The following is a 25,928-nucleotide window of genomic DNA, read 5'->3' as shown; positions in this document are numbered from 1 at the left end:
GGCAACTCCATCTCCCACTTTAATTTTCTAAAGCATCCCCTATTTCTTGTCCAACATGTCCAAACCATCATAACCCGGCCTCTCAAACTTTATCCCCAAACCACCCAACCTTAGCTTTTCCTCTGATGTGCTAATTTCTAATCCTAGTCACTCCCCATGAAAATCCATAAATCTACTCCAGTGGGTGTTTAAGTGTTATAATTCAGGTTTTTTGTAACCGAGAAAGCCACTTTAAAAAAAATGGCCATTGTGGTTGTAGATTCTAGTTAAATATGTTAAAGTGAAAAAAAAAAACAAAGAACAAATCTCTGGATGAAAATTATTTAAGAATGTTTACGGTTATGCAGTAGGATAAGTAAGAGCCAAAGATACTCAGACTGAAATGAAGACAAAACACTTTTGAAACTAAAAGCCAAAGGCTTTGTCCTTTCTGTCAGAAGGATAAGTCCATCAAGACGGACACTAAATAGAAAGAAAGTGGAATCAGAGCTGGGCATTTCAAAGAAAATATAAAAGAAGAATGGAAAATAAAGAAAAAAAGAAAGAAAACATAGGAGGTGGCAAAAAGAGGCCTCGAGGGAGAAGAACACATCAGCCTGAAATGTCAGTTGCCATTGTGTAAAAGAGCAAGAGAAAGTAAAGGTGGAGGGAGGGGTAGAGTGAAGGGGTTGAGCACTGAAATAAAAGGACAGTTAAACAGACAGACAATTAAAGTGAGAAGACTGTCGAGAAACTTAATGGTGGATGGGATAAAAAGACTAAACTGAAACAGTGAAAAGTAAATTGGAGAACAGGGAAAAATAAAGAAGAAAGGTGAATAGAAAGAAGGTCAGCAAGGGATTGAGTAGCACCATGAAATGGCAGAAAGAGAAGGAATGCATTAAATACATATATTAAACTCAGAGAACCATCATTCCGTTCTCCGGCTTTTGTAAGATGAGAGAGAAAAAGAAGAGGAAAAGGCCAGGACAGAGATGGGTTCATAAATTGAATAATATAGAAGTAAAGCATTGTGGACATTATCTGTCCTTAGACATTCACAGAGCAGCCAATCAACTAAACACCTTAAGTGGTCATACTCACCAATTACCTGCAGTTCAGATATACTGTAGCTCTGTGACAGCAGAAGCTTTGAACAATTTAGACAGCACAGCCTGTCGCCACGGATGAGAATTACAAAATCTGCTGCCACATCAAACAGAGAAGGGTACTCAAATACAATTTAAATTTGTTTTTGGTTTTCACAAAGTATGGCCCCCATATGTACCTCCACTGGCATATTATGGCACATTGGTAAAATTTCAAACCATCAGATTTGTTGCTCTGCAAATGAATATTTTTGATTTGAGAATAGATAATAAATTAGTGAATAAACTATCTAGAGTAGATCCTGATTAACAGAAGCTTGATTTTACTTTGGTTGAATCAGAGTCTTTTATTGGATTGAATGCAAAAAGGAGTGGTGAAATTATCAGTCACAAGTCTTACGCTAAATAGTTAGCTGTGACTGAAATTAATTGGCTGAAACAATGAGATCCTGGGTACAAGAAGCCAAAGTGAGCTTCATCCGGCAGGCTCAGTCTTAGAGGTTGGGTGAGGAGCTCTGTTATCCAAGGGGAGCTCAAAGTAGAGCCACTGCTTCTCCACATTGAGAGGAGCTGGTTGGGATGATTTGGGTATCTGATCAGGATGTCTCCTGGGTGTCTCCCTTTGGGGGTTTTCTGGGAATGTCCCACCGGAAGGAGAGCCCAGGGGAGACCCAGAAATCGCGGAGGGACAAAAGCACCATTTCCACCGATCCTACTTGATTTGGTCCGCCCCGCTCAACATGTCCCTGCTCAGTTTTAATCTGCTCAATTTGTGTTACGACCAGCCTTGAAAACCCTGGAGGAGGGGGTATCTCATGAGGGCAGCTTTTCTGACATGCTCCAAAGTTTGCCTCACAGAGTAAAGATTTTGAGATTTGAGATTTTTCTCTGCAGTGAATTTTCTTTGGGTTTGATAGGTTGGACTTTGCATATTCGTGCTGAGAGATCTTTAGTCAGAGGAGCGGGGAGGGCACTCCCTTGGTGCGAGCAGCTCTCAGTTCGAAAGCCACACATAATGGATGGTTCAGCAGCTGGGAACACACTTTTGAACCAAACACTCTTCAGAGACAAAACTTAACAGCTTTTCGTGTGTGCAAAATGGGAAAGAGCATTGGTACCCTTGCACGTTTGCATATAGAAAGCTGAAGAGTCTTTTTTTCTTTTCTTTATTTTTTTCCTCTTCAGATGTGATTCATGGTTTATAAATAATAAAATTACATTTTGGTTTGACTCACTCCGTTCATGGTGGTTCATGAAATGCATATAACTATTGTGACCTACAAGACTAAACAGAGTTGAAAATATGGAAAAATTATGAATATGCTGTTTAACCATTAAATGAGCAATAAGTGATTTTTCACCACTAGTGGTGGGGCTTGAGCACTGTCTATAGACCAAAACAAGATGTGAATCAAGCCATGCCTCTCTTTACCTTCGCTGCGACTGCAACCTGGCACCAATTTCCTGTCCCATTGTCACCCATCACCTCGTATGCTTATATTTACAAAGGATAAACACACAGCAAAATAGCATCATCTTTTAGAGGAACACGTCTAGTGAAGAAGTAAGTAAGTAACTTTAGAATTATATTAGCAAGAGAACGTTTTGATCCGCTGGGTGTGCTCTCCGTCATTTTGTTCCTGTTAGTGGCATTTTATGGGCAGGGAGGAACTGCTGCCCTGACTGGCAGCAGTTCAAACACACACACATGCACGTGCGCACACATAAATGCACGTGCAGCCGGCCCAGCTATGTAAACAATAGACTGGAGAACAGCACAGTCCATCTGAAAAAAAAAAAATTAGTTCTTCACAAAACTATTTTTTGTTTCTTTCTATGTAAAATAATGAAATGTTGCTTATTGCTCCTTGAAGTTAAACACACACAAAAATTGACAAATGTTGCTTTCTTAATAGGTAAGTTTTGATGAATTGGTTGTTAATGTACTGGATTTAAAAGAATACAAAGTTTAGAGAGCATTGCAATCGTCCTTTCATTGTGTGCCTCTAGCTTATGTCTCCTATTGCTTTCTGTTCTACTCAGTCTCAGGGGCATCTGACTAACACAGTAAGACACATGTAGTGTATGCTGCTAAAGTGTTTGGTGCCATGTAATCCTTGGTGTGTATTATCCAGATGGCACACAGTCGAATTTAAAGACCAGTGTGTCTCACAAAGGCTTTTCACACAACTGTCACTTTGTCTTAGGTGAGAAAAAGACACCAAGAGTGAGAGACAGACAGAGTAAGACTGAAAATTGATTGAGGAACAAACTATGTGAAACCAAGCAAGGACAGTGAAGACCAGATACTTAAATGGTCATTGCGACATCAAACAACATGGCTGAACCCAGGTCCATTTTCACATACTGGGTGATAACCTTGTTTCATCAGAATAACACTTGTTCATGACATCTCTTGAGACCAGAGAGTATTATTCTCAGAGGGTTGAAGGCCCCGTTTTTATGTTATTCTGGATAAGGGTACATATCTGGAAACACTGCCTTCTATAAACCACACAAATAACAGTATTGTTGAGTGAGTGTATATGGGGGGGGGGGGGTGGTTGCATTAAGGTTATATACATTTTTATAACCTCACGACCTGTTGATTGTGTCAAATTGTGATCAGTGATAATGAATTACATGATATTGTTGACCTAAACAGCAGTTGTCATGTACAAAGTGCAAGATCACATGGTTCCTCACTGTATCCAAGCTCAGAGGTACCGCATTTTTCTATAAACCTATGGTGAGAACAATCTTAAAAAGCATATATATGCTTTATAATCAGTGGAGTCAATCTATGGAATTCTCTGAATAATACATAATTGATATATTTAAAAATTAAAATTGAATCCAATGTAATACATAATTACAGAAATCTTCATCAAAGGCGTTCAGAAACCAAGGAGAAAAGAGTGGGAGTGAGAAGAAAACGAAAAATAGTGTATGTATGTAATGCATATACATAGGTATATATTAATATAATGGAATTAAAGGGAATGATGATAATAATAGTGTATTTATCTGCTACACTGAAACCAGGAGCTTTAATAGTTATTGGATTTTAACAATAATACACCAGCCTACACCTTTTTGATCTTTGTAACATGTATGATTTAAAATTGGATTTTATGAACTCTTGACTAATGTTTGACTATAACAGTTTTGTGTTCAAGATCAAATAAAGCAAAAAAAACTCATTGGGAAATCAGGAAATCAGGAAACAATAGCTGACTAACGGTCACTTACAGAAAATTCGGACTAAAGCAAATCAAGACAAACCGAAGAAAAGCTTGAAGAGCTTCACTGTACAGGCTGTAAACTTTAGTTGACAAAATTTAATTGAATTAAAGGCTTCAGTCATGGACGCAAAAATGTTGGCACCCCTCTGTCAAAGAAAATCCACAATGGTCACTGAAATTAGTTGAAACAGACAAAAGTAATAATAAATGAAAAATGACAGAAAATTAAACAAAGAAAATCCAACATTGCTTCTGAATAGTTGTGCAGAATCATCATTAAAAATAAACTAAAGGCTGTTAATTAAATACAGAGACCAGAAATACAATTTGTTGCTATCGTGGTTAGTTTTCATAAATATAAATTTGCTTTTTAAACAACAGCCATGAGTTTTTCTTTCAGTCAATATCCTGGTTCCTTTTTTTTAAAAATACATATATCAAGCATCTCTACTGGTTCAATTCTCTGAAATAAACCCTATAAATACAACATTTGCAGGCAGTTTATCTTGCACTTTTGAATACCCAAACCTTTGGGAAATTCATTGGCTGTGTTGGCTGAATGTAAGAATATCCTGTTTTCCTCTTATATTTTTAAGTTAGTATTTTTGTTTTCCTAAGACACAACCATTGATTGCAATAGTTTAACTGGTTTTAAACTGTTTGTGTGTACATGTAATATGATGTACATATTTGCTATCTATATGGAGTGTGATAATTTTTTGTAGCAGATAAAAACAAAACAAACAAAAATAAAACACGCAGAAGAATTCAAAGAGCTGAATGTTACTCAAGAGACTCAGGTTTGCCAGCACTGGTAAACTCACCAAAACAAAGAAGAGGAAGAAGATAATGCTGTAAACCTAACACTTATGCTCTGTTTGAATGACAGTTGCATTGTTTTGAGAAAAGGGGCCTATTTGATTTCATGAAAGCTGGAAAGCATCTCTTTCAATCAAATAGTTGATTGGTATGTAATTTATACTGCTATATGTATCCTTCCGTCTTCTCAGATTTATTTTGGCCATTACAAGAATGGACAAAAGCATTTTTTTAAATCAAACAGCTGTTTGGTACGCTGTAAAAAAACAATAACAAAGAAAAAACTTAAACGAATTGCTTTAATCCGTAACAAGTACTTGAATTAAGTTAAACTATTATAAATACATCAAGTTTGGTAAAATTGCTTCAAACCAATTGAAGCCATTATTTTATGTTGTTTCAACATTCTCTTTTTAAAGTGTAGTCGCATTTATTTGTATGCATGGATTAGCCCTTAAGCCAAGTATTGTATGTCTATGCAATTTTATTCCTCTAAGAATCTTTACTACAAAAATATAAATACAATATTATTGAGCTCTTGGATTATTTATAGGATTATTATTTGGTTTTGTGTGCAGTATATCAGTCTTGCATGAGCCTTCTCATTAGTACAAAAGACATGGGACAAAGGAACTGTTTTTCTGACATTAACCCAAATGATACCTAATACAAATGTAATCTAATTCTATTTCCTTTTAACTGAAATTGAACATTCCTACCTGCTGAGAAGCTATATAAGCTATTATAAAAATGGGTTTTCTGACATGTCCAAGTACTACATTAGTGCTATATAATTGATTTAAATTGCAATCCCACTTCATGTAATAGAATTTGTTTTATCCACCATGTTTGATGTACATGACAAAGGCTGAAATCAGATGACTGAATGACCTTTATACAGTGTAAAGATATGTTATAGGTGTAAAAATTATTCTCATTCACTGCCAATATGAATGGATTTAGGAGCATTGTCCAGCTGTTGCTTCAGGCACCTATCTTCACTCGAGACATTTGCTATTACGTTCTGTTGGAGGTTGACTTTGAAGATTTTGTGCTGGTCAGGATTAGATTTTCAATTTGTGACTGCTTCATCTCTGATTCACTTTCAGATCTCCAGGGCACAAGTGGATAGTTTGTGTGTGCGGGCGGGCGTGTGTGTGGCATCTCCACACTTTTGGATTGGTAAGCCAAGCCTGTGCTTCTGACATGTACGGTGTACATATGCCCATTTCTGTAAGAGTGTTGATGTTGATCTAAACACAAAGTTCACAAGATATTTTTTTTGTGTACATATTAGCTGTGAATCACTGTCGTCAATCTGATGCTGCTTGGTGTTAGGGTTTGACTCTTTTGAAAAAACGCAAATTGTGCGGAAGAAAAATTAAATCATCTATTCACTTATCAAGTTCTACTCTGTTGAACATAGAGAAAAAGCGTGCACATTAATCAAAAAGTTGAAATCAAAATTTGCTGGAGACATGTTACATACTGTGGAGCACAGAAATGAATATATCTAAAACAAATAGAGCCATAACCTCGTGCAAAACTAAACATGAAAGTGTGAAAGTATCCTGTTATTATATCTGAGATACGTTAATGTGATCAAATCAAATACTTTGGGTGCACTGATTTAAAAAAAAAAAAAACTGTTCATTGTTTGGATAACTGTCATTTTGAAATGGAAGTGTTATACTATTGTGTCTACAGAAGCAAATGATCGCAGTTTTGCTTGAATCTGGATTGAGAAGCAACAGTTGCTTACCAACTGTCATACCCTTGTAACAAATCACTGTGCATGATAAGGTTGGTGTTAAAATGGATGGATGTGTTTTATTTTTTGAAGATTTCATTGGTATTAAAACAGTCAAACCAATATTATAATTATTGACCACCTTTTGCATGTTTAACTCAACAATCTCTTTGGTGGTGAGCTCACAATAGTTGAGGTTGGACGGCCTCCTTGCTGTCATCCTAATCTTTAGCTCCATTTACAGATTGTCTACAAGATTCAGGTTCTGACTTTGGCTGGGCCACTGTACAACAATACTATTACCTTCAGTCAGAACAAACACATTGGTAAAGGTAAAATATTGCTTTAAACCTAAAGCTGCAAGGGGTATAGACTTTGACAAACGGAACTGCCATTCAACTGCACATTCACAATGTACATTTGAATAAAATTTTGTTGCAAACCTCCAAGTATAAATAATTTTGGGCTTCAATAAATATATATATATATATATATATATATATATATATATATATATATATATATATATATATATATATATAAATATAGAAGTTGAATAAGCACATTTTCTTACACTAAGCCGAAACACTACAATAACTACAAAGGTACAAAAGAGAAAAGGGACAAAATGAGTAATAGCTGGTAATACATTTAGCTGGGGTAACTGTTTGAATAGAAAATATCTAACAAAAAATTAGTAAATCATGTTTTTGTTGTTTTATTCTACACATGGTTTGCCAAAAAATAAATGACTAATAAATTGCAAATACAAACAAATATTTTAGATTTTTATTGAACGAATTTTATCCTTTAATCATTCAGTATGTAACTCATGACAAATCTACTCATAAAACAGCTTAAAGCAGCATGCAATGTAGTTTTGATTTAATAGCACATGCTCACATGCTTAAGGTATCAAAATGTAAAAGTAGCAGGCATGTTATCCATTAATTTTGCAAGAAGAAGTACATTTAAGCTTAAAAAATCTATTTAGTTTCAAGCTCTTTTCATTATTCACATGAGGATCCGTAATAAATAATAAAAAAATGCATGAATTGTGTTTTTCTTTGTTGAGATGAAAGCACAGAAAGGGAAAAATAAGCAGCGTATGAATTTGAAGAACAAAACAACACAACAATACTGTTGTTATAAGTAACAGACTTTTGTGTAAGTGGAAGGGGAAAAAAATGCTTTCGCCTTCTTTGTTACAATGTGCGACCTGCTCAGGCCTCGGCAGTGATATTTTAGACAATTAGATGTTTGGTGAAAAAATTCCCCCAGTGAGCTGACATTTGAATGGCGGGTTTCTGCAGAGAAGCATCGCCCCAGGCTATTCAGGCCTTAACCCTTCAGCTGATGTGTACAAAAATACATACTCTCACAAACTGCAAACTCATTCATGCGTTTGTTGTGTCCCATTGATATAAGTATAATACAACTCATAGAAGGTCTCATAAGTTGAGTTTAAAATGCTTTTTTTTAATTACATGGTTGCGTTATTGCTTTCCTAAGGTAAAGAAATGAATGCTGAATTGTTTTCAGCTCAAATGAACTGAAATGGAAAAATGATTACCTTTCAAACATACATATTGTGAACAAATATAAAGTGGCACAGCTTACTAGCTAGCAGGCAAAAGTACAAGAATTACACTGGCAAACATACAGATGTATATTGACCCCATGTGTGCACAAGCTAATACAAATCTACCAAATAAACCTGATAACAAATCTGCAAACTATTTGATCTGTCGGATCTGTTGTGTCATACGCACGTTCCTACACATACCCTTCAGCTTGTGTCTCTTCTCATTCATGACAGCCACAGTAAAAACTCAGAGGCAAGAGAGTGGAGGCAAAGTTCATGCACGGCTTACAGATGAATCAGTATCAACAGCATTTAAAATGACCTACTTATTTGTGACCTAACCTCAGTCGGATGTTCTGTTGCCGTTTATAGAGTTCAAATGCTGCAATGAAAATTTGACTGATGAGGCTAAGCAAGTGACAGTACAGAGGCAAAAGTTCAAAAATATTATACATTTTTCACATATTTTGTTCTCCAGATAGCCAATCAGATAATGTTTTATATTTTAAATGCTTCAAAATAGGCTCCCTTTTATTTGATTACTGCTTTGCACACTCTTGGCATTCTCTTGATGAGCTTGATGTCGTCACCTAAATGGTTTTCAAGAGTTTCCAAGGAGTTCCTAGAGGTAGAAATGAAACTTAAGACAATCCATTGAATGAGAAGGTGAGTCCAAGCTTTTGACTGGTGGTGTATTATACAGTTATACTGTTAGTAATAAACATGCCAGCGGACAGCCTTGCCTGTATCTGGAATAAGACAAACTTTGGGCCCCGCCTACTGTCATCAAGTACAAAATTTATTATTTACCATGTAAAGACATCATTGATACTGCATTCTGTCTTCTTCTTATTCCTTCCATGTTCTCCCATACTATCCTCCTCTCCTCCCCCATTTCTGTTGCTATCCCTCATAAATTATTAAAAAAAACAGCTATGGTTTTATAGAGCAAAACTCGTTATCCATGCCCATAAATATAATTTTTCATCCTCCAAAAGGTCCTCTGTCTTCTCGTGTTTGTTTTGTTTTCACTAGATAAGTTACCTTAAGTTGATGCGGTGATTTTATTCAACAATCTACCTTAACCTTTTCCTGTTTAGTGCCAGACATTTCCTGTTTGGCTCGTGATATTCAGGAGCTTGATTCGGGGACTGCTGCGGCATCTGGTCAAACTTCCGTCTTGCAGAATTTCTTGGATCACGTGGCTGACATGAGTGGAAACATTGATTTTTAATAGTTTGGTTCCTTGTGGCGCCAAAACCATATCTGCACTGTATTCATTGTGAGCCCAGCGTTAGCCCCACTGAGTGATTTCGATTGGTATTTTGTGAAATATTTACTAACAATTTAATTAACAAACAACAGTTATTTACTCAAGATGAAGATAGATTAGTTTGAAGCGTATAACCTCAGTTGTATTACAATTTCCACATTTATTAAAAGTATCAATTTCAGGAATTTTCAAGGTTTTGAACTGTGACACTTTTTTATTTCTAAATCTGTCTTGTTTTAGGTACTCTTTGTGTTACATTTGAGCTCCAAATACCATTGGCCTTCCTTTAGGAGTTGAGATTCTACAGCAATATCTTAATTGGTGATCATGGCCACTGACCTCTAGCCCAGGTCCTTTGTGCAAGTGCAGCTATGAGGCAGCACAGTCATTAGCATATAGCAGCCTCCAAACATTACCTATCATACCTATACTTTACTGAAGCAGTTTAATGATCTCAGTCAGAAGTTTGCATCAGTGGCCAAACCATTTCTGTGTGGCATAATTTGTCTCAGCACACTCATTTTATAATAGCAATATAGTATTTAGATTACTCTGCACTTTAAAAATGTATTTAGTAATAATATAAAGCAAAATGTAATATCACTACCCAAGAAATTCAAGTACACCTTATACATGGGATTGTCTGAATATGGACACAACTCAAAAGTGATTCAAACCATGTTTATTCTCAAATGTCTGCACCATCTCAAAAGAATTGAGAGAACATTTTCTTTCATTTGAGTTGATATAAATTGTATTTAACAAATGCCTTCATATTTGTTCCCCACCTAATTAATGTAGGTAAATTGTTATATGAAGTCGAAAACAAACTTCATAAAGGGTTGCTCTGCAGCAAAATCGAAAGCATTTAAAAATCTAAAAATAAATCAAAGGGGTGCTGCTGACTTTTGAAGTCATAAGGATGGTTTCCTGTAGATGCTGCAATGCCTCGTTGCATCTCCATGGATTAGTCGTATGAGTATACACTAGCATACAAATGGCTGTTTTTGTTGCAGGGAGGTGTTTTTAAGAGGTTGTTTGAAGCCCAGTGATATAAACTGTAAATTGTCCTGATTTTGAGTGTTTTTGAACCTCACATTTTCCCCTAAGTCCTTTACAATGTGTTTTTAAATCACCCAATCACACATAGAGAGAAACAAAAGAACATTGTTAAAGTATGATTGTTGTCTGTCTGTCTGTCTGTCTATCTTAAGTCATACCATGGATAGCATATTGAAGACATCGCAACCCACTATTTTATCTTTGGGAAACATTTAGGATGGATGGATGTTGAAAAAATGATGAATGTTAAAAAACATGAGGGAAAAGTGTTGGCAAGTAGTCTTCCAGACCATTTCACAGCTTTTTAGTTCTAGTTGTTAGCTGTCAATTCCTTCTGTCACTCAGTTCTTGCGTCAGGCATTTTTCACTCAGTCAGTGTCCTGTCTCCGCTAGTACGTCTGTGTCGAATTTCTTTTCTCAGAATCTTATCGCTGCTACACTTGACACTGCTCAGACCACGGTAAATGCATGTGTGTATGTAAGACAAGAGAACAAATATGTTAGCAAGTTTATCTGACTGTTTCAGAGTTGATGCAAATAAATATGGATATTTTCCTTAAAAGTCTGAACCACAGTTTGTGTGCGTTCCTATTTTAGGCCTTGCAGAGAAATAAAAAAGGCACATAGATAATAATCTCTTTATTCTTCTAATAATAACATAATGGCAAACAATAATTTTACCAAAGCTTTATATTTTCATATATAAAACCAACAGTCACTTTATTAGCTACACCTTGGCAACAACATGCTATTTTAATGTTTTTATTTTGATCCAAAGAAAAGTACAATCGGCTTTTTTGTGCTGTCTGAGCACCTGCAAAAATAAATCCCAAAGAAATATAGATTCCCCAAGAAGAGATTGTGTCTCTAACTACCTTGATAAAGTGGTTTCCCCTCCATTGCCAAACAGAAGATGATACCAAGACCACGGCTCCGCGAGCCAACCAGCTACTGATTAAGTGCAAATGAGGTGTGCCACACAGCCCAATCCAGCCCTTGGATCTCCAGGACTCTATTGTGAGAATGCTACTGAAAGTCATTTACAGTAAAAGGTTGTATCTAGGAAAAGGAAATTTGTTTAGTATAAAACTACTTTGTTTGTAGTGCTTAACTGCTTGAGTGTTAACAGGCTACTCAGCATAGTGCTACAAAATTCACTTTTTAAAGTTGATGACTGGTAAAGAGTGACTTTACTCCTGCAACATGAGCGTATCCACTTTTATCTGCGTTTTCCCTTATTATCTTCTCAATGACCTACGATAAATATGTGTCCATAGTCATTATAACCATGTTAAATTGTGTCTTTGTTATATCAGCAACTGAGGCTAAAGGTCTGCTGGTCCTAAAACACTTAGTTTAGCTTTGTTTACAATGTAGTTCGTTATGTTGCTGCAGCGATCAGCCATAGCATGCAACCAGTACTCATACACATATTGATATTTGTATTAGTGGTACTTAAAGATACATGTGAGATTCCAAGGGCCTGATAAATAGTGCCAGAGGTAAGGTAAAGCAAGTTTATTTGTGTAGCACATTTAAGTAACAAGACAAATCAAAGTGCTGTACATGAACAGAACATAAGAAAACAAAACACACAGAAGAAAGTACATTACACTGGTAAAAAATATTTTAACTTTAAGTTAAAGGAACTTAGGGTTGCTGAACTTTTAGATTCTCCTGGTAATTTTTTCCTTAAGAATATTTAAGAACTAAATGCTGCTTCTCCATGTTTAGTTCTTATTCTGGTTATGCAGAGAGACTAGAGCCAGAAGACCTAAGTGGTCTGGGCGGTTGATACACTGACAACAATTTTTTATGTTTTAAAGTACCTGTCCTATTCAATATCTACATGCTACCTCTAACTCAGAGGGAACAACAGCAATAAGTTACCATGACTAAGTCGAAGATACACAGCTCTACACCCCCATGTCACCAGGTAACTATGAACCCATTCGAGCGCTGCATTAATGCTTAATAGAAATGAAGGCATGGATGTGCCAAAATTAACTTCAGTTGAATAAAAACAAAACTGAAGTGATAATTTTTGGACCAATGGAAGAGCAATCAAGAATTAGCACACAGCTGCAGCTGCTTCAGCTAGTAACTAATGATCAATCCCGAACTTTGGGTGTAGTGATGGATTCAGACCTGAACTTCCAAAGGCATCTAAAGACAATTACAAAATCGGCCTTCTATCACCTGAAAAACATTTCCAGGATTAAAGGACTAATGTCTCAGCAGGATATCGAAAAATGTATCTATGCATTTATCTCCAGTCAAATTAATTACTCCCACAGAGTTTTCACAGGTATGCCAAAAAAGTCAATCAAACATCTGAAATTGTTTAAAAACACTCACTAAGACTAAGAAAGTAGACCATACCACCCCTATTCTAAAGTCATTACAATGGCTCACTATAACTCAAATAATAGACTTTAAAATACTTATGTTGGTCTATAAATCATTGAAAGGCTTTGCACCAAAATACATCATAGATTTGCTGTCAGTGCATAAACCCTTCGGACCACTCAGGTCTTCTGGCCTTAGCCTACTCTGCATACCCTGAACCAGAACCAAACATGGAGAAACATTATTTAGTTCATATCCTCCATTTATCTAGAACAAGGGTCGGCAACCTGCGGCTCCGGAGCCGCATGCGGCTCTTTGATCACTCTGATGCGGCTCAGGTGTTGAAAATAATTATGTCGCGGAGCCACAGGCAGTCGTCAATGCTGGCTGACCAACACTCCTCCTCACCAGTTGGTGGTGGTAATGCTCACCGTCAAACTGAAGAAGAAGAAGAAGAAGAAGAACTGGTAGTTCACTGGCTGCAGTGACATAAACACAGCGAGGCGGAGTTGAGGCGGCATTTTCAAATGCTGCTTTTTTTTTAGTAAATTCTTCAAATGACAAACACGGTGACCTAAAATAATATGGAATCATTGATGAGGGTGAAGAGAGCTAAACAGCAGGGTAAGAGTCGTTTCTATATCTGCCGTTTGTTCATTTTCAAAGTGAGGAAAAACTAACAGCCCTTTGCTCGAGGCTGTAAGCGGAGTCCTGCGCGGCTGAAGTCGAGTCTCGGGTGCCGCCTGAACGTCTGATAGCTCGTCTAATGCAGCTGTTAGCTTGTTAGCTGGTTAATGACAGGAGCTCGTTCACTTTCGCAGATGTGATTAAAATGTGTTCGGATTAAAAGGAAAGAAAGTATTCCGGATGAACCATTTATATGGGCTGAAAATCAAATAATCCGACCATGATGTGCGTTTACTCGCACCAAGCTTTATTCAAAATAAAAACTCTGACATTAGCAGAGTTGATGATTTCCATAAAACAACAGTAGAAGTACAAGCGCAGAGGTGCATTGGTTCTGGTGCGGGTCCATTTTGTTGCAAAAAAGCCCTTATGTGCAGCGTTATTTCATTTAAAATTTTAAAAGGATTTTGTGGCTCCCAGTGTTTTCTTTACTGTCTGAAATGGGTCCAAATGGCTCTTTCAGTGGTAAAGGTTGCCGACCCCTGATCTAGAACATACTCCTAGAGGTCTGTAAAACTGCTTAAACCCTGAGTTCTTTGAAATCAAGGTTAAAAACCTATTAACGTAGTGTTGCCTTTAAATGTTGCTGCTCAATTTAAACTGTTGTTGTTCACTGAAACTTCATTAGATTAAGTTTGCAGTCCAACTTATCTTGACCTGCTGCTACTATTCCACTGCAATGCAATTTCGTCTGTATGTTTTACTTTCTTATATTTGTTCATGTACAGCACTTTTATTACTGAAACGTGCTATACAAATAAACATGCCGTGTCTAATGTTATGAAGAACTGGGAATTTTAATCATTCCCAATTCTTCATAACACACATGTTCACGATAAACCGTGAAATTTAACTAGCCTAGTTAAACACTTTATTGACTGAAATATTTTATTTTGTCATTAAATTCTTGCATTTATGAGAGAAGTTGTTAGAGTTTATTCTGTGTAAGTGTGTAGTGCTTGCTCTTTGAGAATAGTGCAAATTCACTCCATTTATTCTATAATACCGCACCTCTTGAGGCAGCAATTTCAAAAAACAATAACTGACTGAAACTGAGAGCTGTTTGGCAATTAATTCCTGTTCAGGTGGTGCACCGACTTGATGGCTTTGATTATAATTGTCAGCTTTATTTATAATTGCATTTGGCACTTATTAATTGTTATTCATGACCAAACCAAACCAATTGACCATTATATTTGTTGTGTCAGGAATGGATCTCATCTTTTGCACACTAGATATTCAGCCTGTTGGATAAAGTCTTACTGCAGTAGAAGCCCTGAGCTGACAAAGGTGAGTCTGCTTAAGTCAAGTCAAGTTTGTTTGTATAGCACGTTTCAGCAGCAAGGCGGTTCAAAGTACATCATGAAAACATAAAAAAGATCAGAAACACATTGAAACAGTCACTGGTTGTGAGACCATTAACAAACATTAAATTGTATCAAGTAAAAACATCAATACACATCAAATAAGTTGTTCAATGGTCCTGTTATTATGGGTCAAATGCAACTCTCAAGAGGTGGGCTTTAGTCTTGATTTCAAGGAACTCAATGTTTTAGCTGATTTGCAGTTTTCTGAAAGTTTGTTCCAGATTTGTGGAGTAAAGGAACTAAACGCTTCTTATTCATGTTTGGTTCTGGTTCTGGGTATGCAGGGTAGTGGTCTGAGTGGTCTGGAGGGTTGATACAGCAACAACAGGTCTTTAATGTATTTTGATGCTAAGCCGTTCAGTGATTCATAGACTAACAGAAGTATTTTAAAGTCTATTTTCTGAGTTACAGGGAGCCGGTAAAAGGACTTTAGATCTGGGGCGATGTGCTCTATCTTCCTGGTTTTAGTGAGAATGCAAGCAGCAGCATTCTGGATAAGCTGCAGTTGTCTGACTGATTTTTTTGTGCAGACCTGTGAAGACACCGTTGCAGTAATCAATGTGACTAAAGATAAACTCATGGATGAGTTTCTCTAGATCTCGTTGAGACATCAGTCCTTTAATCCCGGAAATGTTCTTCAGGTAACAGAAGGCTGCTTATTGTGATGAAGGTCAGAAAGTGGTTGAAACATCATAATGGTATAAAGTGAAAATCTATCACATGATAGGTGTTACTACATATACACTGCTTTGTTGCATATGCAGAAGGAACTTGGGTGCCGGAACTATTTGCCATCCTTATGAAAGTGTCATCTGAAAGGTACTGTTTGAAAATAAATAAACAGCAATACTCAAAGCATTAAAACCATCAGGGTTTAGAAGACTTCTCCAAATCAATGACTAAAGTCTGAATAAGTTAAAATTACATTTCTTTTTAGAAGGCATATACATATAAAATGTTTTTAGCTCTTAATTCATGTACAGGTAATGAGCCAATCAAGCAGTAGGAGGGGGGCTAGGATCCAGCACGTCATCTATTTTTCCAAAGACACTCATGACTGTAACTAAGTTAGCAGTTTATAATAAGCATGTTCCACTTTAACTACACAGACCAACCCTCTTGATCTTTATTTTTGAGGCCCCTAAATGGAAAATATAATTTCTACTGTAGGACAGCATTCATTTTATGGTCCCCTCACATGTGTAGGAAGAAGCATATATGTGCCAAGGTCTGAATCTTTATCTATTAACTGTTTTATATCTGATTTAAATAAAGAAACAGCTGTAATGATCTTACAATAACCAATTACCGAACTTAAACAGAAAAAATAGAAAATGTTCTTTAAATCTTGTGGAAAACAACCAAGAATCATAGAGTTAATTGTATACTAAGTCTTCTCCTGTTAGACCTTCAAACTGTCATATTGTTTTAATCCTTATTCTATCCTTCAATGGTAAACATTGAATTTAGTAAACTAGTTTTTGGATCTTTTACAAAAAATGTAGGTCATTAACACAAAAAGATGAGTTGCCTCTGGCCAATCACAAATAAAGACTGAGTTGGATGACGTTTTGCATTGCAGGTGACATTCCCCGCACGCTCATAACTTTGTGGGAAATGCCACCTGCAATGTGGGGCAAGAGAAGGTGTAGTAAACCGTTAACATCAGCACTACACATTAAATCTGTCAGAAGTCTTGACAAACCATTATTTTAAAAACAATAATGGTGGTCAATCTCAATGTAGCGAGTTTGTTGTTGGTTGAGGAAATGCGTCAAATTAAAATAACAGGACTCATTTCATTACTTTTTTCAATTGAGATGACTTCTGGGTCTTCACACTTTGAAACCCTGTGGATAGCTGGTCGGGGAAAGCGATTGCCTTGGACGACAAGTCACAGCAGGTTACAGAGGCAGGCTAACCTCAGTACCTTTCACCACAATGATCCTTTCACAGAACACATGGAAATTACAGGGTTTCATGAAAGGAAATTTTGAATTCCTTGTACTGATATGGAAACCCCCCCAAAAAACAGAGCAACAAAACATAATACACAGATGTTTCCCTCGACAACTACCATAACACTGTGACCACCCGTCAGTTATATAATTTTGGGTGCATTTGGCTTAGTAATTGGGTTTTTGATAATTAACTTCAAAAGCCATCATAGAAAAAAAGGAAATAAAGTAAATTAATAGTAGGTCAAATATTTTCAGTGAAATGGGTCTGAGATGACGTGTTGTGAATTGGCGCTATATGAATAAAATTGAATTGAAATGAATTTATAAGGCGTATTCAGGTAAAAATGCAATGTTCAAGTTAAAATAGAAAGACAGCAGCCGATTTACAGAACAATGTTAGTAAACTGTGTAGTTGTGTATGATTGTATAAACACTCTCAAACAAGCTAAACAGTGTGCAAATGGACATAATTTACGCTGCATCTGAAAGGCAGTGTAAATGATCCTTGAACACATCAAGAACCCATGCAGCCAGTAGCTTTTTGGTGAACACTTATTGAGTTTGTTACAAGCAGCAAAGATTGTAAAGTCTAAAAGCAGCTGGTATTAATGACTTACGGAAGCGCTCCTTTCAGCATCTAGGATGCAGCAGTCTGTCACTAAAAGAGCTCTACAGGTCTGCAACAGCTCCCTGCATGGGGTGGGAGACATTATCCATCAGTGATGTTATTTTTCTTATAGTCCATCTTTCTCCTATCACCTGCACTTGGTCCAGGGTGCATCCCAAGACACAGTTGGCCCTTCCAATTAGTCTACTCTGTCCCTTCTTCTTAGCTACAGAAAAGCTACTGCGCCAATAAACCACACTATAGAAGATGGCTGATGCCACCACAGAGTCAAAGTAGGTCTTTAGAAGTCCCCCTTTGCACTCAGAGTACTCAGCAGGTAGATCCAACTCTGACTTTTCTGTAAAGAGCATCAGTGTTGTTCAGTTCATTGTTTAGGTGAACACCCAGGTACATATAAGAGTCCACTATCACAACATCAGTTCCCTGGATGTTCACATGTCTCAGTGAGGTGGGTCTGCGTGTGTGAAAGTCTGCTACTATCTCTTTTGCTTTCCCTGAATTTAACATGAGATGGTTCTGCTGGCACTAGTCTACAAAGATCTCTATCCGCTGTCTAAAGTCTGAGTCATCCTCTTCTGTAATGAGACCAAAAATGGCAGCGTTATCAGAGAACTTCTGTTGGTGAACACCTGGAGAAGTGATGGAGAAGTCTGCAGTGTAGAGGGTCAACAGAAACAGTGCCAGCACATTTCCTTGTGGTGCTTCCATTGCCGCAACCCAACTTGTCAGAGACACAGCCCGGTATCCTCACATAAGAAGGTCGACCAGTGAGGTTATCTATTACCCACTACGACAGGTAATGGTCTACACCTTACCACTCCAGGAGTCATGATTGGATGGTGTTAAAAGCACTGGATAAATCAAAGAACACAATCCAGTGCTTCCACAATTCTTCAGGTGCGCTAGAACTTGGTGTAGTTGGTAGATGATGGCATCATCTACCCCATTGCCAAGCTGGTAGGCAAACTACAGTGGATCCAGCACAGACCTCACCAGAGGATAAACATGGCTGACGATCAGCCTCTCGAGGGTCTTCATCAGGTTTGATGTTAGTGCTACCAGCCTGTAGCTGTTGAGGTCTTTGGGGTGAGCGGTTTTAGGCACTGGTATCACACAGGAGGTTTTCCTCAGCTGTGGTACTCTGCTTCAGGCTGACCTGCAGCCTTCCTCTCTTTGGTCTTTAGCAGACTGCTCCTCAGTTGGAATATTGTGAAGGACAGAGTGGAGCTTCCTTAATAACTGTTTCTAGTGATATCTGAACCAACAATCAGTATATAATTTTTAACAGGTGTCTACTTATATGCTAACAAAACATAAATGTGAATATTCAAGGTTTCTGAGATTACATGTCACATTATTTCTTGGCTGGTGCTTTTTATCATCACCCAAAACAAAATTAAACAGTAAAATCGTAATAAAGAAGTAAATATGCTTTTGAAGAAATTGTGACATCTGTTTGTTCCTTGCAGTCTCCTTTCTTTCTTTATCTTGTATCACCCATCTGTTGTTTTATCACTTTATTTACCAATGCTCAAATAAAAGTAATCTTTTGCCTACAGCTTTACTGTATTTGGCTTTCACAGTGGCCGTTAAGCCTGTTTGTGTTGGCATACATTAGTGATTTCGTAATTATGCACAGTCTCTGCTGAAGTGTCTGTTGCCTTACCTTCTTTGCATCAGTCGTGCTTGAAAGTAAATGTTATCCAGTTCAAAGTTACTTTATTAGCACTAAATAAAGCCATTTCAGATTTTCTAATCATATTTTTGGCAACTGTAAAGGTTTTTAATCACCAAATAGTGGTTTATTTCTTCTCTGCTAACAGTTTGCAACTATATTGTTAAAATTATTTTCCCTTGTTGGAGGTTGTGGCATTTTTTTCTAGACTCATGAATAAATAATCTGTTAATCTTCTTTATTCTTTGAGTAATGAATATGAGAATAAAAACATATTAGTCCATGTCGATTTAGTTTTACTTTTTAAATAAAAATAAATATACATTTTTGTACATGTAAAGCTTTGAGGTGTTTCTTTATAACTTCATCAAGCATATTTTGCAATAAAACGAAAATTATCTATCTATCTATCTATCTATCTGTCTGTCTGTCTGTCTGTCTGTCTGTCTGTCTGTCTGTCTGTCTGTCTAATCTCACAGTTTTTCATTGTGTGAAATATGTTTTTCTTATTCTCTTATGAAGAAAAAAAGTATTGCCAATATTTTTTACCTTGATGTCAAGTAGCAGTTTGTAAAGGGTGAGCTAAAAAAATTTTTAGGGTCCCTCATGCACTTCATTCTACTGTTGTCTTACTCTTTGGACATAAAGGAGCTCTGATGTGATCAGTTTGGCACAGTCATAAAACACACAGATGTAATTTGGGCTCAGAAAAAAAGAGCTTGGCCCTCTGAATCAATGTGTAATTCACCTAGAGAGAGCAACAAGAGTTAGGTTACATGAAAAACAGACATAAAAGACAAAGTTCCTTGATTTTCATAAACCTGACTTACTGTCAGTAAAAAAAAAAAAAAAAAAAAAAAAAAAAAAAAAAAAAAAAATTTAATATGTGTTTTCTTTCCAATAGATGCCCCAATACATATTTGACTCTGATAGTGTATTGGTTATGCTGAAACAATCAAACATTGGTGATTCTTTTGTTGGTCTTTCTAATCTTAGAGTCAATCAATTATATTTCAGCCAGTCGTAACAGATGGCTGTTCACACTGAGCTGGATTCTGCTGGAGGTTTCCTCCTGTTAAAGGGGAGTTTTCCTCTCCACCATCTCTTCATGCATGTCTGGTATGAGATGTGGCATCTCTGGATTTAGGGCCAGTGGGGCCTGGCCCCACCAGATGTCGCTGTAGAGCTCTATGTTCATAATAATCAATGGAACATGGTCATTCTTTGTAGACTATTTAAAAAAAGACTAATTCCCTAACCATTAAAATACTGTTATAAACATTTGTGTCTATATATCTAAGTCTGCCATAATACTGACAAACTCAGTAGACTAAATCCTCTTGAGGCGACTTGATATTGGGGCCAGCCCACCAACGTTTGTTTAAATAAGTAACATCTGAAATCGCGGTGCTCAACACGCTCAGATTATCCTAACAAAATACTTGAATTATGCACGTTACATTCACATTCTGCCTGTTAATGTGCGACCATCTAGGCAAGGCAAGGCAAATTTATTTGTATAGCAAGCACATTTCAGTACAATGATGATGCAAAGTGCTTTACATAATTAAATAATTGGATAATAAAAACAGAATAAAACCAAATAAAATACAGTTGGAATAAAATGTAGGAAAATTTAAACAAAATAAAACAGGAAAATGGAAACTTAAAGCAAATATTAATATTGTGTTGGTTGGCCTTGCTAGGTTTTCTGTTCAATATTTCTGTTCAAAAAATTAACAATATAAGTGAGCCTTTACTTGTAATTGTATGTAAAAAATATTGAATTACATTTATTTTATATAAAATGACATGTCTAGCGTACCCCACTTAACTTATCATGCCAGAGACGCCACTGGGTATGAGGGATTGCTGCAAAGCCAACGACAATGCAGACGACTGTCCACTGTGGCTTCACGCTCTTTCAGAAGTGAATGCTGCAAGTCAGTGACTTGATGCAATCTGACGCATTTCCACTTTTTTGTCTGTATGATTTGACTGAATTGACTTTGTACAGTGCCTTGAGATGACATGTGTTGTGAATTGCACTATGCAAGTACAACTGCATTGAATTGAAATTGAATCTTAAATTGCCCTTGATAAACACACAACAACTAATATCAGAGCCACCAGCTTCTGTCAGAATCACTACGTTTTCTTTTTTTGCCTCTATAGACTTATCTCACTCTTTCTTTTTTCTACAAAGGTCATTCACAGTGCCTACACAGTTCACAGTTGATATCAAATGTACTTTATTGCAGTCGATTTGTCTCTTTTGATCTCTTTCTGCTTATCTCACCTTCACAAGCAGACATACATGCAGACATGAATGACATTTCATCAAGTTTAAATCTGATAAAACCACAGCCTAGTCAGCAGCAGCATGTGCTTAGTCTTATTTTTATGTCATGTTCAATGTTGTCCTTTACCATAATTCTTTAAGTCAGTTCAGCTGAGTAATATCTCAGTGGAGTAATATCTCAGTGTAAAAAGAGCCGAGCGTAAACGTTTAAATGTTTAAATATCTAATAAAACAGACATCCAAACAGTTAACTTTTTACATTAGATCTAGTGACCGATATATCTCAGAATGCTTGACAAATCTCTCCCTTCTGTGTGCTGAGAGTTTAAGGGAGCGCTGAACAAACAGTGTATCATCTTCAGCATGTGGATACTGATCTGATTGAGCAGACTTTCATCCAATGATTTCCACACCTTAGCTGTGGTTGTATGACATTTCAAAGCAATCGCTTTGATTATTGTGTTCCTAGAGAGCTAGATTTATGACTATTCACATCTACGCTGTGGGAAGAACGTTTTTGTTCTCTGTTGTTGCTGTTTCTTTTTGAAAGGTGTTTGTATATGTGACAAATGCCTGCCCAGCAGGAACTCAGATGACGATAGGACAAACTACAGTAAAGTCTTGAATATTTTATCCTATCTCTCCTCCTCTCTCAGGACCAATGAGTTAGTGAAAAACAAAATGAATACCAGTTGGAAATATTTATTAGAATTTAACTCATTTGAAACCTATAGGCTGACTAGCAAAAGTGCAAAAGGTTGTAGAATAATGGCTCAAATGAAAGTATACAAATGTATCTACAATGTGCTTACAGTAATTCATTTTTTTAACAGTGGTGGGAGGGGTGTCTCTTTGGGCAGAGCGCAAAGGACACAAACTATTAATTTGAGACTATTTGATTTGAAGAGTAAGTTTTAAAATTTTCCTTTTAATTGCATATAAGCGTTTAGCTCAATTAGGCCTAATGTACGTTCATTCCAGTGACTGAAACCGAGATACATATTTAAAAAAGCATCAGAAAATGTAAGCAGAAACATCCGTTAACGACCGACCTTGTCATGATTGCAGGTTTCATGTTGTGTTGTATACGCTGCAAGGTATGAGCAAAACCATTGATGTACAAGCTGTTGTATGTATGCAGCCGCTGGGAAAAATACACCACACACTGCATAATAAAGCAGTTGCCTTGGAGCCATAATGATCAGTTTTTAGTTTAGCTGCAGCATGTGATATGGTTGTGCTGTAAGACGGGTCAGCACCCTGGGCATCTTCATTTTTACCAGCTTCTCAGTCCAGCTTTTCCCAGCCATCAGCAGTGATTTCCTTGTTGTGCCCAATAGTGAAGGCCCGCCAGATAAAAGTAGCAGGTTACACTGAACGCCTCAGTTTGCAAGGTACACTGCCCTCGCTCATTCCACTAAAAGGGTTGTGCATTGTTACAGAAGATGATCAGTATCTATCTGTTTTCTTTTTAGCACAAATGACCCACTATGACATTTTTTTTTCCACCAGTAGTAATAACCGTTTATTTGTTTGTTTATTCTTATGAGGTAAAATATTTTATTTAATTTGGAGTCAAGCACAATTCTTCCATCCAAACCAGCAAAACTAATTGTACATTCTTAACACACTACATCACATATACAAGAATAAAGGTCAATTAAACTAATGTGAATACACTAATTTCTTAACTTTTCACCTCTACTTTCTAGTATGTTTGGGGAGTTTTATAAAATCATTTCACGAGAAAGAGAACATTAACTTCCATGATATAAGTTTTTCACTTTGAACATATTTTCATACCAGCCTGTGCGAGACTACAATATACATGCTCAGAAAGACACTACTCCTCAGTCAGGCGCTGAGCCACGCTCTTGCTTGCCAAGAAAGAAAGCAACGGCTGTTGAACTGGACAGCCTCCATGTGTTAATGCTTGCATATGTGCAGCAATTTCTCCTGCTGCTACCACTGTTGAAACTGACACTGGCATTGTACTTCATAATAATTTGCCTCATGATTTTAACAAACTCATTTCACCAAATGATGGGTTTTTTTCTTCCAGCTCTCGTATCTCTGGTTTCTCCCAACTTTAAGATTAAAAAGCCTTTGCTCATGTCCTCATCTAATATTCTGACCACTCCTAATCCTCATCTCTCAATTTCACGTAAAGGTCAAACTTGAAAAGAGATTCAAACCCCAGTTGGGTTAACCTGATGGGATGACAGAGAGGCAGAATTAAAACGAATGAATTAATTCTTGCCGCGATGCCTACCTCATCCCTCTTTCCCATTTGTTCACCCACCCCATCTTTCTTCCTCTTCATTTCCTCCTAGAATCCACATACCTTTTGGTCGTTCTGCCTTCCTCGCCAGCAAGGATGTGTGGTCCATTCTGTGGGTTTTTCACTTCAGCCTGAAATACCTACAGAGCAGAGCTCATGGGGACAGGTTCTTTCATGAGTTATGAAATAATTAAGACACCGAGGTATTGCTAGAATTCATTTCATTTACGCACAGGCTCACAGTATATGGCTGAGCACAGAAAACTTGGTGTAATGAAAGGGGTAATGCTACTTGCAGGGTGACTGTATTGTTAAGTTTAAATGGGTTTCCTGCCACACTGAAATACATGAATATCTGTATATGTCTATACACAAGTTTATGCCTTTAAGGCGAAACACACAAATATAGCTATCAGAGAACTGGACACAAATCAGTCCCCAGGGAACTCTAGGACTCATAATAGAAACCAGGATAGTGTTTTGGAATGGACATATTTCTTCTTTATTGTTGAATATAGTTTGTTGTTTTGTGCTGTTAGTGGTTTCGTTTAAATAATATTTTATACCTAATGCATTTGGCTAGGGGCTGCAATCAGTGAAGGTTACCTGGACACACCAGTCATTTCATAATGGCTTTATGCAATGGTCACTATGTCAAATCTGATCATTACAATCTTATAGCCTACCACATGCAATATGTATTAGCTTATTTTGAGCTGTATGAGAGGGGTGTCCAAGGTTTTTGGCTTGTGAGCTGAAATTGTCAAGTCAAAAGCAGGGCCAAAACATTAATAATAATAAAAAAAGATAAAATAAAAAAAACAATTGCTGATTGTCTTTTAACTTGTTCTACGAAATGTGATAATTTTAAATAAACAAATTTAGCCAATTTAAATAAATGAATTCCACTCAGATTTGAATGCATCAAAGTCTGCATTTGAGTAAAATTTGAATCGTTGGATAGATGTAACCTATGATATTAAAGAGCGTGTAAAATGTGTGGTTATCAATATACAAATTATTTGTGTTTTTTTAACATTCAATTGTAAGATTTTAAATTGTCCGGAATAATTTTGCCCTTATTAAAAATAAAAAGTTTCCATTTGCACCAGTCACCAGTGCTGGTTGGTCAAATCTTTCTTGAAATGCAGTTGGGAGCCCACTGAGCACAGAGCCCACAAATGGCCCCCGGACCACCTGCTGAAGATCATTATTCTGTCAGTCAGTATTCTGTTTCTATTAACAAAGATTTATAAAGAAATGGTGCCAAAGAGCAGAGCCTGAGGCAGACAGAACGGCTGGATAATCTCAGGTTTTATTTCAATTTATATCTGGGTAAATATGTTTTTATTTTTTGTTTTTTTTGTGTGTGTGAGTGAGAAATATTTAGATATTTCCGTGATGAAAACAATTAAGTGTGATGCTCCTTTAACTTTTTTGTCTGTTGGCTCATGGTTGTGAAAGCCCACATCAGAGGCAAACGCCATTGATCTCATGTACACTTACATGAAAGAAGCTATATAAGCTACCCTCCACAAAGTAATACTGTACATGTTACTGTACACTCTTATCATACCCTTTGGGTCTAAAACTCAGATTAAGAAAACCAAAGCACATATTGTGTATAATATGATGCCCATACTCATATAATTACACATTCTTAAGGAGTTTGACATATGGTGTGCCTGTAGGTGCAGTTTATGCGAAGACAATTAAACATGGATGAGTCTGTTCAGAGATCCATCACAATAAAGGAGACTGTCACTAGGGTGATGGTAATCAGCGCCTGAGTCTATAGCATCCATGTTTTTGACTAAGACTGAGAAAAGCAGTTCATAAAAGTGCAGCCTGCTGCA

At 36.8% G+C, this 25,928-nt stretch overlaps 1 protein-coding gene across 2 annotated transcripts in view; it reads left to right on the top strand.

Moving 5' to 3' along the window:
- The window catches only part of LOC105937062 (protein phosphatase 1 regulatory subunit 29), a 51,850-nt gene that overhangs the window by 8,445 nt on the left and 17,477 nt on the right, over positions 1–25,928 (top strand). The window contains exon 2 of one of the 2 annotated variants that reach the window (XM_036137346.1): positions 6,262–6,334. The gene's annotated coding sequence lies outside the window, so the exon portion shown is untranslated. Of the gene's footprint in view, positions 1–6,261; positions 6,335–15,090; positions 15,149–25,928 lie in introns of those variants that run through there. The other variant, XM_036137347.1, reaches the window with a different exon arrangement.

Source organism: Fundulus heteroclitus, chromosome 5, assembly GCF_011125445.2.
Source record: "Fundulus heteroclitus isolate FHET01 chromosome 5, MU-UCD_Fhet_4.1, whole genome shotgun sequence".
Taxonomy (NCBI): domain Eukaryota; kingdom Metazoa; phylum Chordata; class Actinopteri; order Cyprinodontiformes; family Fundulidae; genus Fundulus; species Fundulus heteroclitus.
This window is presented reverse-complemented; position numbering and strand designations above follow the sequence as displayed.